The following is a 13,587-nucleotide window of genomic DNA, read 5'->3' as shown; positions in this document are numbered from 1 at the left end:
AAAATAAAAATCCCCTTTGATACTCTGTGTGCTTATCCATTTATTTACATTTTACATATATTGAATTATTTACTATCAGGGAACTGCTGTTCTCTTACATTTCAAAATGTTGAATTATTTACAGTAAGGCCTATGAACGTTATTTAATTGTGAAGAAGAACCTCAGTTTTGAGCAAATCATCAAAATCTTTTAAGATTCTTTTCTTATAAGAAAAATATTTTGTTATCATATATTTATATTTATATGGTTATTTTTCAAAAGATTTTAATAAACTAGCTGCCCTATTATATAAATTACGCCCTTCATAAGCTATACCAGCTGCAATAGGCAGATGTGTTTCTTAATTACTATTTAATCTTACTTACAAAGTCAGCTACTTAGACTATTACACATACTTCACTGAGAAAATTATAGTAAAAATAAACCTAATGTAAACAAGATTTCATTTTTTATATTACATTAAATGACACATAAAATATATTAAACGATGTTACATCATAATGAAATATTAAATTGATGCCAAGATTAAATACAAAAAGTCTTCTTATGAAAAAAAAAAATCAAAATAAATCTAATCATACTAAATGAAAAAAAATAAGAACATATTCGTTTAAACTTTAAATCTTGTTAAGATAAGTATATGAAGTAATTGTAATTTTCATTTGTAACAAATATATTTCTAATTCCTTTGAGAGTTTCAAGTCTTGTAGACCAGAGTTCAATCCTTAAAAAAATCGCAGAATCTTTGGATTAATTTGTTTAAAATTCTAAAATTTTCAAAACAAAAATCGATAGTTGTTTTTAGGATATATTTTCATTTTGGTGGATTTTCTTAAATAATGATGTTTTATTCACTTGTTTTTTTTAAAGAATATACCCTAGTACCACTTTATTCCCTAGGTACTAAACAAACTCAATGGACAACAATTTTATGCAAATTTTTTAATGTAGTCAAGTGTGTTTTTATACATAGAACAGTTTGAATTTTTAATTTAAAACGCTATAATATATATTACGAAATCTAAAAATGACTGTCGCAAATGTGTTGTTTTTGTCATTAATTTATGCAATGGAAGCTAAATGCCAAGTAATGGTGAAATTCTAAATCTTTTCTGGCAAAGTTTTAACATTGAAGCATCAAGGAAACAGAAATAACATACATAAACACAAACTGTAAAGAAATTTAATTTGAAAAAAAAATTTCAAACAAAAAGTTTGTTAATGAAATTAGAAATAGAAAAAGAGATTTAATATTCCCCGAAACTTTAAAGGAACACTTTAAAACCCGTAAAAATCAGCAGAAAAATAAACTACATTTTATATTGCCCATGAAATCTTTAAGACTTTTCTGCTCTCTTTAGAGCCAGAGGAAGACCTATCTTTTTTTTATTAAAACCATTAATTGGACCAACAGGACCACATTGTAGGAACAATCCAACCACATAATTGGTTCACATTTTTATTTGAAAGACTATTTTAAAATTTCATTTGTATTTATAAAAGTCAGCGATATATAGTAGACTTTCATACGAAAAAAAATTACAAAAGATAAAAAATCTTCTTTTGCTAGAAATTCCTTTTTTAAGTTGGATTGATTATTATGTCTTATAGACAATCCAGGGTAATATATGTATCTATTTCCAAGGATCAGTTATTAAAAAAAAATTGTTGGAGATTATGTTTAAAATATTGACAATAGGTATATGTAGATTATAATTATAATTAGTTCCTTACAAACTACACCCTGCTAAATCTAAGATACATATTATTGAACAAAAATCCTACTCAGCTGTACAAATAACCCAACCTGAAAAACTAGTTTAAAATCCTTTTATCCCACGGAAATGGTTTTCCATTACTTTTGCAGATTTGTGCAATATTTTCATCACTATTTACACGAACCTTGAGAATATAACTCAATTTATAGAAGCCCTACACTTATAGTGGCACTTATATCTCTGCAGGCAAAACAAGTTCAAATAGGACCAATTTTGTCGTTTTTGCTCAATTTGTTTCACTTGTAATTTGTCTACATCTAGCATCTAGGGGCTCTGTATACTCAAAACTTAAAATAAATAGCCTTAAACTATAAAGATCCTATGTGAAGTTTAACTAAATAGATAACCCAGTAGGTTCAGTAGTTATCGAGGACTTAAGCTTTAGACAAAAAAAAAACATTACTACTTTTCATATTAGGATATGAGAATAAATCATAGATAAGTATCTTTTTATAATATAGGTATACCAAGAAAAGGAGATAGTTATACAAAAATTAAGTTAGGTAACATAATAAAGTATCATTAGCTAGTGGGGTTTAAAATCTAATTTGTATCAATGAATAATCCTATTTTGAAATCCATCTTTTGTTTTATTTTAATAATTATAATTTTCAGAATAATGGAATAAAAATTCAGGTATATTTTCTTTCAAAAAAGGTTTAACTGTCAACGTAGATCGGTATGCATAATTTATAATTATTATTTGTAAGGATGATAGTCCTTGAGTGGCCGCATTACTAATTAAGTGCTAAAATATGATGCTGAAAACTTAAGTTGAAATGTTACTAGCAATTATAAATTTAAAATTAAGCAAGCAGATAAATTAAGGTAATTAAGTTTCTTAAGAGGTGGGTCTTTAAAAAAAGATAATCATTTAGTTATTTATTTTAAAAATCTTCCAGTAGAAATAAAAAATCTACAAACATTGCATTGTATGATAACGCAGGTTTGCAGCCATTTGATAATTTTGACATAACACTTTTTTGATTTAACATTTTCTATGATACTTTAGTTTATTCTCTTTACATAAGTTATTTTTTTTTAAGAATCCGCTTCAGCTCATTGCAGAAATGGGGGAGAAATGGTTGTATGTGGATTAAAATAAGAATAATATCATGTGCGTATTTCTTTAAATTACTCACACCTACAATCTTAATGTTTCTTTTTATTACCTTATTTTTCATCCAAGTTTTTTTTATAATTAGGTTTGTACGTTATTACGTACTTAAGACATTTAAAACAATCTTAGCAAAGCTACTCAGCGATTACAGAGAGAAAATATATCCTGTACGAAATCAAACAATGAATTAGCCCATCATCCTAATCTAAAATTAGTAAGAAATAATAATATGATCCTAATAAACCTTTATTTGCGATTATAGACTTAATTTTGTAATTTTTAGATTGTGATTAAATAAAACTTTTTGTTTCAAAAAAAGAAATATGTAAGGTATTCTTTTATTCAAATAAAATGAAGAAACTTAATGGAAAGATTAATGTAATCTCCTGGTAAGAATGTTAAACAATGGAAAAGTTTGTTTTCTATATATTTAAATATAAAAGTCAAGTTTATTATAACCAAAATCAAAGAAATAATCTTTTGTTTTAAATATGACATTTTAGATTTCACATTATTTTGTCTCAATAATACATAAATAAGAAAAGGAACATGCAAAAAAATAAATAAGGTTTACTTTTATTAATATTTGCATATATATATGTATATATTATACCTTAACACTTTACAGTAATATCTTCAACTAAAAATATCAGAAGAAAGAAATGTAAAGAGCATGAAAACGAGAAAGAAAGAAAGAAAGAGAGAGAGAGAGAAAGGGAGACAAAACTAAGAAGAAAAAGATATTACTTTGATTACCCCCCAAAGAGAAGGTTAAAAGGGGTGGTATAATATGTAATATATACAAATATGTATCTATCTATAACCATATATTTATATAAATATATTATATATGAAGACTTGCTTATTTTATATTGGCGATGTTCTGTTCAGTCGATGCTGGCATCCTCCGTGGTCCACAATTTATCCCACTCTTGCCTCATGTGATCACACACACACACACACCTACACACACACACACACACACACACACACACACATTTTCTCTCTTTCATTTTCTCTTGTACTCTCCCTCTAAGTTTAAGAGTAAAAAAAGTGTCTCCTAATACTACATACTTTTCCTCTCCCTTCGGAATATAGGATTAAGTGTGTTATGGTGTTTATATACAAACATATATATAATTATATTCAATATAATGTATAATATATTAAGTATTTAAAAATAAAAATGTTCTATGTTGTATTATGTTTGATAATTGAAAATGCTTAACAAAAAATAACCCATTATTATAATCATCTCACCTGTTTAAATAAAAGTCTGCAAACAATTTCTTTGATTTGAACACAAGATTCTTCTTATTTACTAATAACACATTATAACATTAGTTGACTGTTCTGTATTTAAAGTTTGACAAGTTAAAAATGATAAACACTGAGGATCATTATTTGTTGGTGTTTCTATAACGAGAATTGGGTTATCAGCGTCCTCTTTATAAGCCGGACTCCTCGCGGTGACTGAACAAAACTCTTTCAATTCTCCTACTCACTTCCCCGCAGTTTCCTTAAAGGGACCGGGTTACGGAGAGTCGAGGGGAAAGATTGGTGACATAAAGAAGAGTGGGGGGTGGGATATTTAAGTAACGGGGTACTTTTACTAGGGGAACCTCACTCACTCACTCACTTACTTACGTCCGACTCAATTTTTAGCTCCATGCCTCCCCCGCACCTGCTCAGCGCGACACCTTCTCTTCAAAAATAGAAAATTTGCCAATCTTCCCCCGTACAACAGCTTTCTCTCCCCTTCGAGGGAAAGATTTCTCTTGTCTCGTCCATCCGGTGTAGGAATAATCACACTACTCTAAATCTTTACAAGGAACTAAAACTCAATTTCTTTACAAAACAAAAAGAAAAAATTGTGATATGAAACCACTGACCAAATTATATTTCTATTGTGTTTCAATAGAAATATAATTATCCGCGACCACTTTTCAAACATGACGAAAAAGAAAATCTGGAATCAATGTTTTGATTAAATGTTAGTTATAAAAGTGCTGACTCATCTTTGCTGGTTGAATATGTCTGCTAATAAGTTTGCAGGTGTACTAGATTAATATTATTTTCATACAACCATTTTGGCACAGAACAAAATATAGTGCCAAATTTTAATTAATATAATTTTACATAGGCCATAATGCATTTTGAAAAAATCATATATCTACTTTATACGAGGGAAAATTGACTATTTTATAATTTGTATCTTTTAACCCCTCATCGATTACATGGTACATATCTATTAACTTATGTTCGTAAGTTTCATCCTTGTTTATTGACGGATTTTTTTACAAGAAAGAAATATTAATTAAATTGGAAACTTAAGAATTCTTTTTCAACAATGTATTCATATTTATGTAACCCTTACATAAAGGTAACTTCAAATGTACATGATTTATATCCTTTTATTCGTAATTTATCTATTGTAAACATTTAAAAATACATAAATTCATATAGTTTGTTTCATGTTTAAATCGAAATAAATTATATAAAAACAAAACAAAAAGTAACATGTTTTCTGTCTGTCTGTGCGTCCCGAAGGATCTCACTGACTGCTTAAACGATATGGTTCTTTTTGTAAAAGTTCTCATAGGTCTACCAGGGAAGAATTGTAAATATTTCAGGGAGGGTACAACCTCTCTAAAAAATCCCCTCATTTAATTAAAATTAAAAGTTGACGCTTTTCCCACTTCCCTCGAGTGCACCTAGAGGCCTCTAGCCGTTTGTATAATATAAATTGAATTCGCCTACAATTTTATATTCTAAAAAATAACTTTTTTTATTTGTATACCAAAAAATTGTGAAAACTGCTAAATATATTTTTTATATAATTTAAAAATTCCGACTAGGATTTCAATGTCAATCAATCAAGTCTAAATAGAAAATTCTATTGAAATAAGGAATACAACATCCATAAAAGCGAAGCTTATCAAATTAAACTGACCAAGAAACAAAAAGTGACCAAGCTTTTACATTAAAGAAAGGGAATATCTAAAAATAGAACCTTTAATAAAGCCGCATCTACATTTTAAACTTGAAGGTGCCTAATAGTCCTATGAATCATCACTTTAAAAAAGAAAATAGGGCAATTATAACATGTAAAATTACTGTTAAAATATATCAAATCATGTTCAGGATGGATTTACAGACTTTCTGGTATTGATTTTAAAGTGGCTACGCTTTCAAAATTTCAAAAATGTTCAATAATCATGCAAATTTTTAAAATCGATTGGATAATTTTACCATGCATTTATAGAATAACGATTTACGCGTTACGGACAAGCGAATCCTAATTGATGAAAAGCTTCCCTTTTAATAAAAGTTGCTCTTGATTTTTATATTTTATTTGGAGTGAAAAAAAGAAGTATGTGGAAATTTTTAACGTTGCAAAGTTTTAAGAATTTTTTGGCGATTTTTTTTAGAATCATTCTATAATTCACCTTGTCCAACAGTCCGTTGGTTTGTCAGTATGGCAGCTATAGCTGAAATGTGATTTTCTAGGCTGCAATTTTTGATTATTTTTATGATGATATCCCTTACTAAAAAGCATCCAATGTACACTTACTTGGTGAGTCGGTCTATCAGTCATACTACATATTTTTTATTATGTTTATCTCTTCATTTCTACCTTTCTTTTTGGATCACTAACAATATGCTCTATAACTCACTTTGTTCGTTTGTCCATTCATAATTATGGATATTGTTTTCCTTGTTATCCTTGTTATTATAACTAGAGGCGTATAAAAGTAATTAGTCTTAAAGGCAATGAAATTTGAACGAAAGCAATCGGCGGGTTTTAGAGTTTTTTTTACATTAATATACGTAAACTATTTTTTTAATTAATCTTTTAAAAATGGGATCCCAACATTCTCTTATACGGTGAATTCAATTGATAAATTAGCTCAATCCTAATTATGTCCCCTCAAGTCTACTCTACAGCCGCGAAGCAGCCGCCATTTCTGGCATTGTCTTAAAACAAAATTGTCACTTGTAAAATATTTTGAAATTGCATCTGTCTAACTGCTGCAGATAAAATGAATTATGGGAAGAGAAAATATAAAATGAAGATGTGCAAAAAAGAAAAGAAATCACTTGAATGTGTGTGCATGTTAGTGTGTGTTTGTAGATGTGTGTGTGTGTGGGTCTGTGTAGGTTTGTGTGTGGGTCTGTGTAGGTTTGTGTGTGTGTGTGTGTGTGTGTGTGTGTGGGTGTATGTGCAATTTTAATGTGTCTTCCTAACCAACCATGTCTCCCATCTCAAAGATTTTTTTTTCTTCCAAATCCTACACTTCATGATAAGCACTTCACTTCACACTTAAATCTAATGGAAGCGCAGCACGCTATTCTAGAGTCTTGGATTTACGTTAAAAGTTGTATATTTTGGTATTCAACGACTTAATACATGGTATTTACAATCAACTTAAAATTAGGATAAAAAAATAAATGTTAGCTTACCTCAAGTTGGCTAGCGAACAATTTGAGGTAAATTTAAACTTATGAGGGGGGGGAGGGTTAGTTTTTCGTTTATTTGAGAGTTTTATTTAGAAGATTTAATTTGGTTAGGTTATATTGGGTACAGCGTAGCCCCGCAGGGATATGACACCGCAAGTACAAGCCTACAGAAAAAAAAACTACCAATCCACTTATTTTCCATTTTGTCAGTGTCTTTTCTTAAAGGATGGAGGGACCAACCTGCTCAGTAAAAGAACACCTACCTGACATAAGATATTGATAATTGGTTATTTGTGGAAAAAAGTGTTCCTTTGGCCTAAAATAATACTTCTAATCATATTTAATGTCTTGATTCTTTCTATGTGGATTTAGGTGTATTACAATGACCTCCTTTGCATGTCTTTCTTTCTTGTTATAGCTCAAAGAGAAAGGTAGGGTGATATTGTGGTATTATTTTAGACATCTGTACATTGTACACTTCTTTTATGATTTTCTATTAACTGCAACTCATATAGAAAGTTTTTAAATGATATATTTTTGCATCTGCAAGGATAATAATGTCCATTAGTAGAGCAGCACACAGATACACACAAAAAAGAAAGAAATAATCATACACAAGCAAACATACTCAGTTGCACATACACACCATATAAATCATCCGCTCGATAGGTTCGAAACTCGTAATAACTAAAACGTTAGATATGAAATGACAGTTTATAAAGTTCAAAGAGTATGTATCTATAAAGAATTAGAGGGTTTTCTAAGTTTTATTGTCAAATAGATGACTTATACATTATTTTTGATATAACAAGGATGACAACATCCATAAAAGCGAAGCTCTGAAGGGGAAGGACTAACCGATCATTAACACTTGTAGAGTGTCTGGACTGAATAAACTGTATACTAATGCAAATGTCTCTACAAAATTGTAAGCAAATGTGTTGCAAAGCTGATTAAATACATGTTACTGCTTAAGGACATACTTACGTTTTTAGGACTTGACTATAGAGATGCTTCGCCTATAACACAATACCTTGTTGTAATAGGAATCTGTATTCAAAAAATTAGATGAATAGGATAAATTTGACATTCAAAAATTTGTTGTCAAAAAGTAAATAACCAGCTTGTTTTAAATGGACGTGCGGACTTTTTGGTAACGAATATAGAGTTGCTGTGCTTTCTAATTCGTTCCTAACTGTTATAGGAATCAGCATGCAAAGTTTGAAATCGATAGGACAATTCTAACCTGTTTAAATTAACGAAAAGAGCTAACTGTAACGGACGTACGAACATGCGGACCGAGCCTAATTATAGAAAAGCTTCGCTTTTAAAAAGGATGAAAACATCCAATAAAAGCAAAACAGGAAAAACAGATTGTTTCAAATCCCAGATGATCCTAAAGTTTTATGTAATGATTTAAATAAAAGATTATTTACTATTTTCCATGACAATGGTTTAACAAGAGCATTGCTACAAATGTGGAAATTCCCTGAAAAGCTTAGAGAAAATGGTAAAGCACTTATGGAGCAGATGTGAAACTACTGAAAAAGAAAACATTTAACTTTTACAAGAAGTGACGAGTTTTAATTTAAAAAGCAACGAATCATCATCCTCTTAAATTTTCCATCTTATTTTGTCTTTTTTTAGTTTAAAGCAAAACAAAAATGACAACATTAAAAAGTGAAGCTTAAGAAATCAAACAGTCGGACAAACGAACATTAACAAATATAGATTGATACCTTTCTGGTATTGAAAGAGCTGACTATGATTTGAAAATCTGAACAAAACCTTGGGGAAATATATATATCACAAAATTACTTAGATAAATGTAGACGTTCTTACATTTTTAGGCTTGCTTGCAAAGAAAACATGAAAGATTACTGAAAAATTGTGTGTGTGTTTAATATTATATGCAAAGTCACGTGAGTTGATTGCACTCTTGCTGAAAACTAACCAAAAAATTCAACCAACCGACGGATTGTGAAATTTAAAGATCGGCTAATTTTTCATAAAAACAATCCAGTAATCAGTGCACAAAGTTCAATAATTTCAAATAGATTTTATCTATAAAAAATTATATTAATACTTAAGGAGTTGAAACAAGGTACACAAAAGTAACTCTAAAACATCTAGATTTTCGTTTTTTTTTTCTATAGAAGCCGAAATTAAAATGGTTTTGAAGTCATACTGGAATAGTTATTTATTACATCGTAATATAGACAGCTTTTTCGCTTTTAATTTAAGAATAAAAGATTGATTTCAGTTTTGTTCGAAGGTAATAAATTTAAGATTTTATTACACAATATGCGAAAAATTGTCTATAATAAGATACGATACATGATTTTTCACTATCTAATTCAGCATTTTCAACATTCCAACTGTAAACTACAAGAATACAAAAAGTGCTTGTGTATGATTTGTATATAGAATAAAAATTCCCATACACTTTTATAGATGTTGATACAAAATAACAAATATTAATGTATTTTTCAGAATAAAAATAAATACTTGCATAGAAATATCAAAATAAATAGAAATTAAAAACATCCACTTAGATAGATTTGATTGTCTGGTAAATAAGTTAATAATTTGAAGGATTTTTCTTTTAGGTCCAACAGAAAAACATCTGTTTGTGTTTATAAGCATTAAAAGTAAAAATTATATTTTTTACAATGTATTTTTGTATCTCCACTGGATATAATATCAGACAGTATAATTGGTACATATCGACAGTTTAGTCAATATAAAGTGTCAAAAATTCAAACAAAAAACGAGAATTACAAAGCATCAACTTTTTATCTCTTATTATACAATTATTTTGACTTACATTTCTAAAACGAAGCTTTTCTATAACTAAGTTCAGTCCGCCCGTACGTCCGCCTGTGACAGTTTGTTCTTTTTATTAATTTAAAAAGGTTAGAATTGTCCTTTCGATTTTAAACTTTGCATGATGATTTCTTTAACAATTAGGTACGATTTAGGATGCGTAGCATTTCTATAATCAAGTCCTGAAAAATGAAAGTATATATCCTTAAACATGCTTATTCAGATCTGACACTCTACAAGTGTTAATGTTAGTTTGTCCTACCGTTCCAGGGCTTCGCTTTTATGGATGTTGTCATCCTTGTTACATTTAAAAATCACGAGAATTATGATTTTCACATCAGCATTAATGGTCCAAAATAGAAAAGGATAAACAAAACATAAAAAAAATAATATCCAGAAATCGAACCAGAAAAAAACAAGCTTGGACAACTAAATTTTTAAAAACTCTAATTAGGAGAAATAATGTGTCATTCTTCATAGGGGGCGGATGTGGCTGTATTCGGCTTCGGGGTGTGGCTAAGGGTTACTCTTGCTGAGACTGCGTTTGAATACAAATTTGCAGCTGCGGTTCACTGTGGCAGGGAATGACTGAGCGTGGCATTAACAGGATGTGATTTAGGATAGCTGTTTATTCCTCCATGTTACCAAGCTTTTTCGAACCAGCGGTCTGTTTGGTCTAAGCTGCACAGATGATTTTGATTGCGGCTCTTGATTTTAGAATAAAACAGCGAAGCTGGTGGTGGTTTCCAAAGTAGCTTAGAAACCTTGCAGCTGACAGTGAGGCTTATTTGGAAGCTTATATACCACGCGGCTGCCGAGTAGCTTAATTAAATTTGAAGGCTCAGTCTAAGGTTTAATTGGTCAAGCGGCTAAATTGTGAGGCTTTATAAGCCATTCAGCTAATGGTGGCACTGCCTGCCGAGAGTCTCAACTCTAAATACATTTTCAATAATGCTCCCCTAGCATCTAAGGGCGCTATATACAAAGGAGTAAGTAATAAAGGGATATAACAATATCTTAAAACCATCCTGGGGCCTTTGTGAAGTTGACATAAAAAAGGAGAATGCAATCAGTTAAGTAGTCATTCAAACATTCAGACAAAAAAAACTTAATACTATTTACACTTGGATATTACAATTAATAAATGTGGTCATGGCTAGCATACTATCGACCTGTCAATTTCCTTATGATAATGTCGACCAACATTTGGAATACAGTCAAATTTTGACAACTGAACTAAGATATGAAAGGGAAGGGGCGAATTATTTAAAAGTTATATTTTCCTAAATAATGGATAATAGGTAAAACTTTGTAATTGATGTTTTGATGTTGCAGGGAATACTAAAGATTATTGATATTGTTTGTTAAGTGTATAAAACAGTGGGGCTTTCAAACAAGATTCTGTCAGCTCGTTCGGATAATATGAATTATCTCTTACAATAATAAGTGCTTTAGCTGTGACAATTACGTCCAAAGGTAGCATAGCTTTTAAAATCCAAAAGTCCAAAATATGGGTAAAATATCTTCATATGACTAGTGCCTTAAAAATCATCTTATAATTTTTAGAGAATTGGTTGTAATTTTTTCTGCTAATGCAAACATACTGGTTGTAATTTTAATTGTATAAGCCAGCGCGTCCGGTCAACCCACATCAACCAAAAGTATGCCCAATTAGGACTTCAAGACAAAGGTTGTAAATTAAACTTTCTTTTGCCTGCAGAACTTTTGTTCTGTCAGACACTTTATAAATTAAGATTTTTGTTCAGGTACTCAAAAAAAGACTTTGTGAATACCCAAACTCCAGGTTATTCGAACAAGATCAGAAGAGTCCATTGAAGTGCCAGGCAGTGTAAAAGTGTAATTAGCCGTAGTGTTTATTGTTCTCATGGGAGAAATACTTACACACACATTATCAAATATTATACTCCATCATTACATTATACTTGTATAATAGTTATAATAATTTGGTATAACTTTTTAGTTTATAAATAGCTGGTTATTCAAAAGTTTTTCTAGTATTCCTACGAATTCGATTCATAGTCACTGGAAAACTAGTTTTTGTCATGTGGAAAAATCATGTATCGTATCGAATTTCTCCCAAAAATAACAAAAGTATACCTAGTAAAAAGTAAAACTTTTATTTTGATATCTACGGAAACTGTCAATAATTCGATGCGATAAATAGCTATTCTACAATTAATATGCTTCTACATGTTTTTATACGTTCGGATAGTAAGTTTAGACTTGTTAGAAATGTTCTAAGAATTTCAAACTTTGTAAATGTTTCGAGTTTAACAGGAGATGCTGTTATAAGTTTAACAATGCTTTAATAGTCATAACAGGTAAATAGACCATGATATGCATTCTACCATTTTCTTCCATTAATATTACCAAATAACGCTAACCATTGATAGATTTTTTTTCAGACTTAATATTCTGTTTATTACATTAACAGCGTTTTATTTATAAGCTCTGCTTTTAAGGGTTTTTATTTTTCAATGGCGTTCACAGGGTTCTGTCAATGGGGTGCAAATTCTGAGGACGTGAAAAAGAAGGAAAGGCGGACCTTTTCTATTTAAATTTGACAACCCCCCCCCCCCCCTTAACACCTCCCCCCTCTCGGGCTAAGTGATTTTTACGACTAAGAGAAAACAAACACAAAAACAAGGGTTTTACGTGGCCTTCTCTTTATCCAAGTGACCGAGAGGGCGATTAAAACGAAATTTATCAGCTTTAGTAATTCATACAATTAATGATTTTTTAAACCTGAAAAAAGCATAAAAAACTTTAGACATAAATTTTATATTATATTGTTATATATATACTAAACATAATAGTTTATATGGTGTTAATATTAAAGATAAATCAATTACTGCAAATTGTAGGAAATAAAGAGTTAATGTGAAATAAATGGACTTTATCACGAAGATCCCACTCCGGGCTAAAAACAAAATAATATGTTCAACATTATTGTAGTAATACACAGTGGTACAGGTCAGGGAGAAAGGGGATATTTAGCTGTTTATTACACCAGTCTCCAAAGTCTTATAATAACGTTTTCTTATTCGTTGGGGACTTTTTATTAAATTTTGATTTGTTGGTTCATTTAGTTGGGTGTCCAAACGTTTCAACTACTTATTGTAATCTACAGAAGGTGTAATTTTGTGTATAATCATTGGGGATGTACATCAATTTATAGGTTAATGTTTTATCCCTATAGATCCCTGGGTACAGGTTATAACATAAACAAAGTTTCTGTGAATTAAGCAAAAAGAGCGTTTGGAAGTTGTTAAATATTGTGCCAAAAAAAAACTATTTTATGTTAAATTATTTGGTAATACTTAGCAATTTTTTTGGCAATTTAAAAGCCTATTAGAGACCAAACATTCGTACACCATTAT

General features: G+C 30.0%; 1 protein-coding gene across 1 annotated transcript in view; it reads right to left on the bottom strand.

The window, feature by feature from the left end:
* LOC145316810 (heterogeneous nuclear ribonucleoprotein L-like) overlaps positions 1 to 4,398 on the bottom strand; it is a 41,465-nt gene extending 37,067 nt beyond the window's left edge. The window contains exon 1 of the mRNA XM_080157549.1: positions 4,160 to 4,398. The gene's annotated coding sequence lies outside the window, so the exon portion shown is untranslated. The remainder of the gene's footprint in view (positions 1 to 4,159) is intronic.
* Positions 4,399 to 13,587: the final 9,189 nt, after the last annotated feature.

Source organism: Acartia tonsa, chromosome 4 (assembly GCF_053477335.1).
Source record: "Acartia tonsa isolate MP-2025a chromosome 4, ASM5347733v1, whole genome shotgun sequence".
In the NCBI taxonomy this organism is placed as follows: Eukaryota; Metazoa; Arthropoda; class Copepoda; order Calanoida; family Acartiidae; genus Acartia; species Acartia tonsa.
The sequence above is the reverse complement of the archived record's forward strand: the minus strand, read 5'-3'. Positions and strand labels throughout refer to the sequence as shown.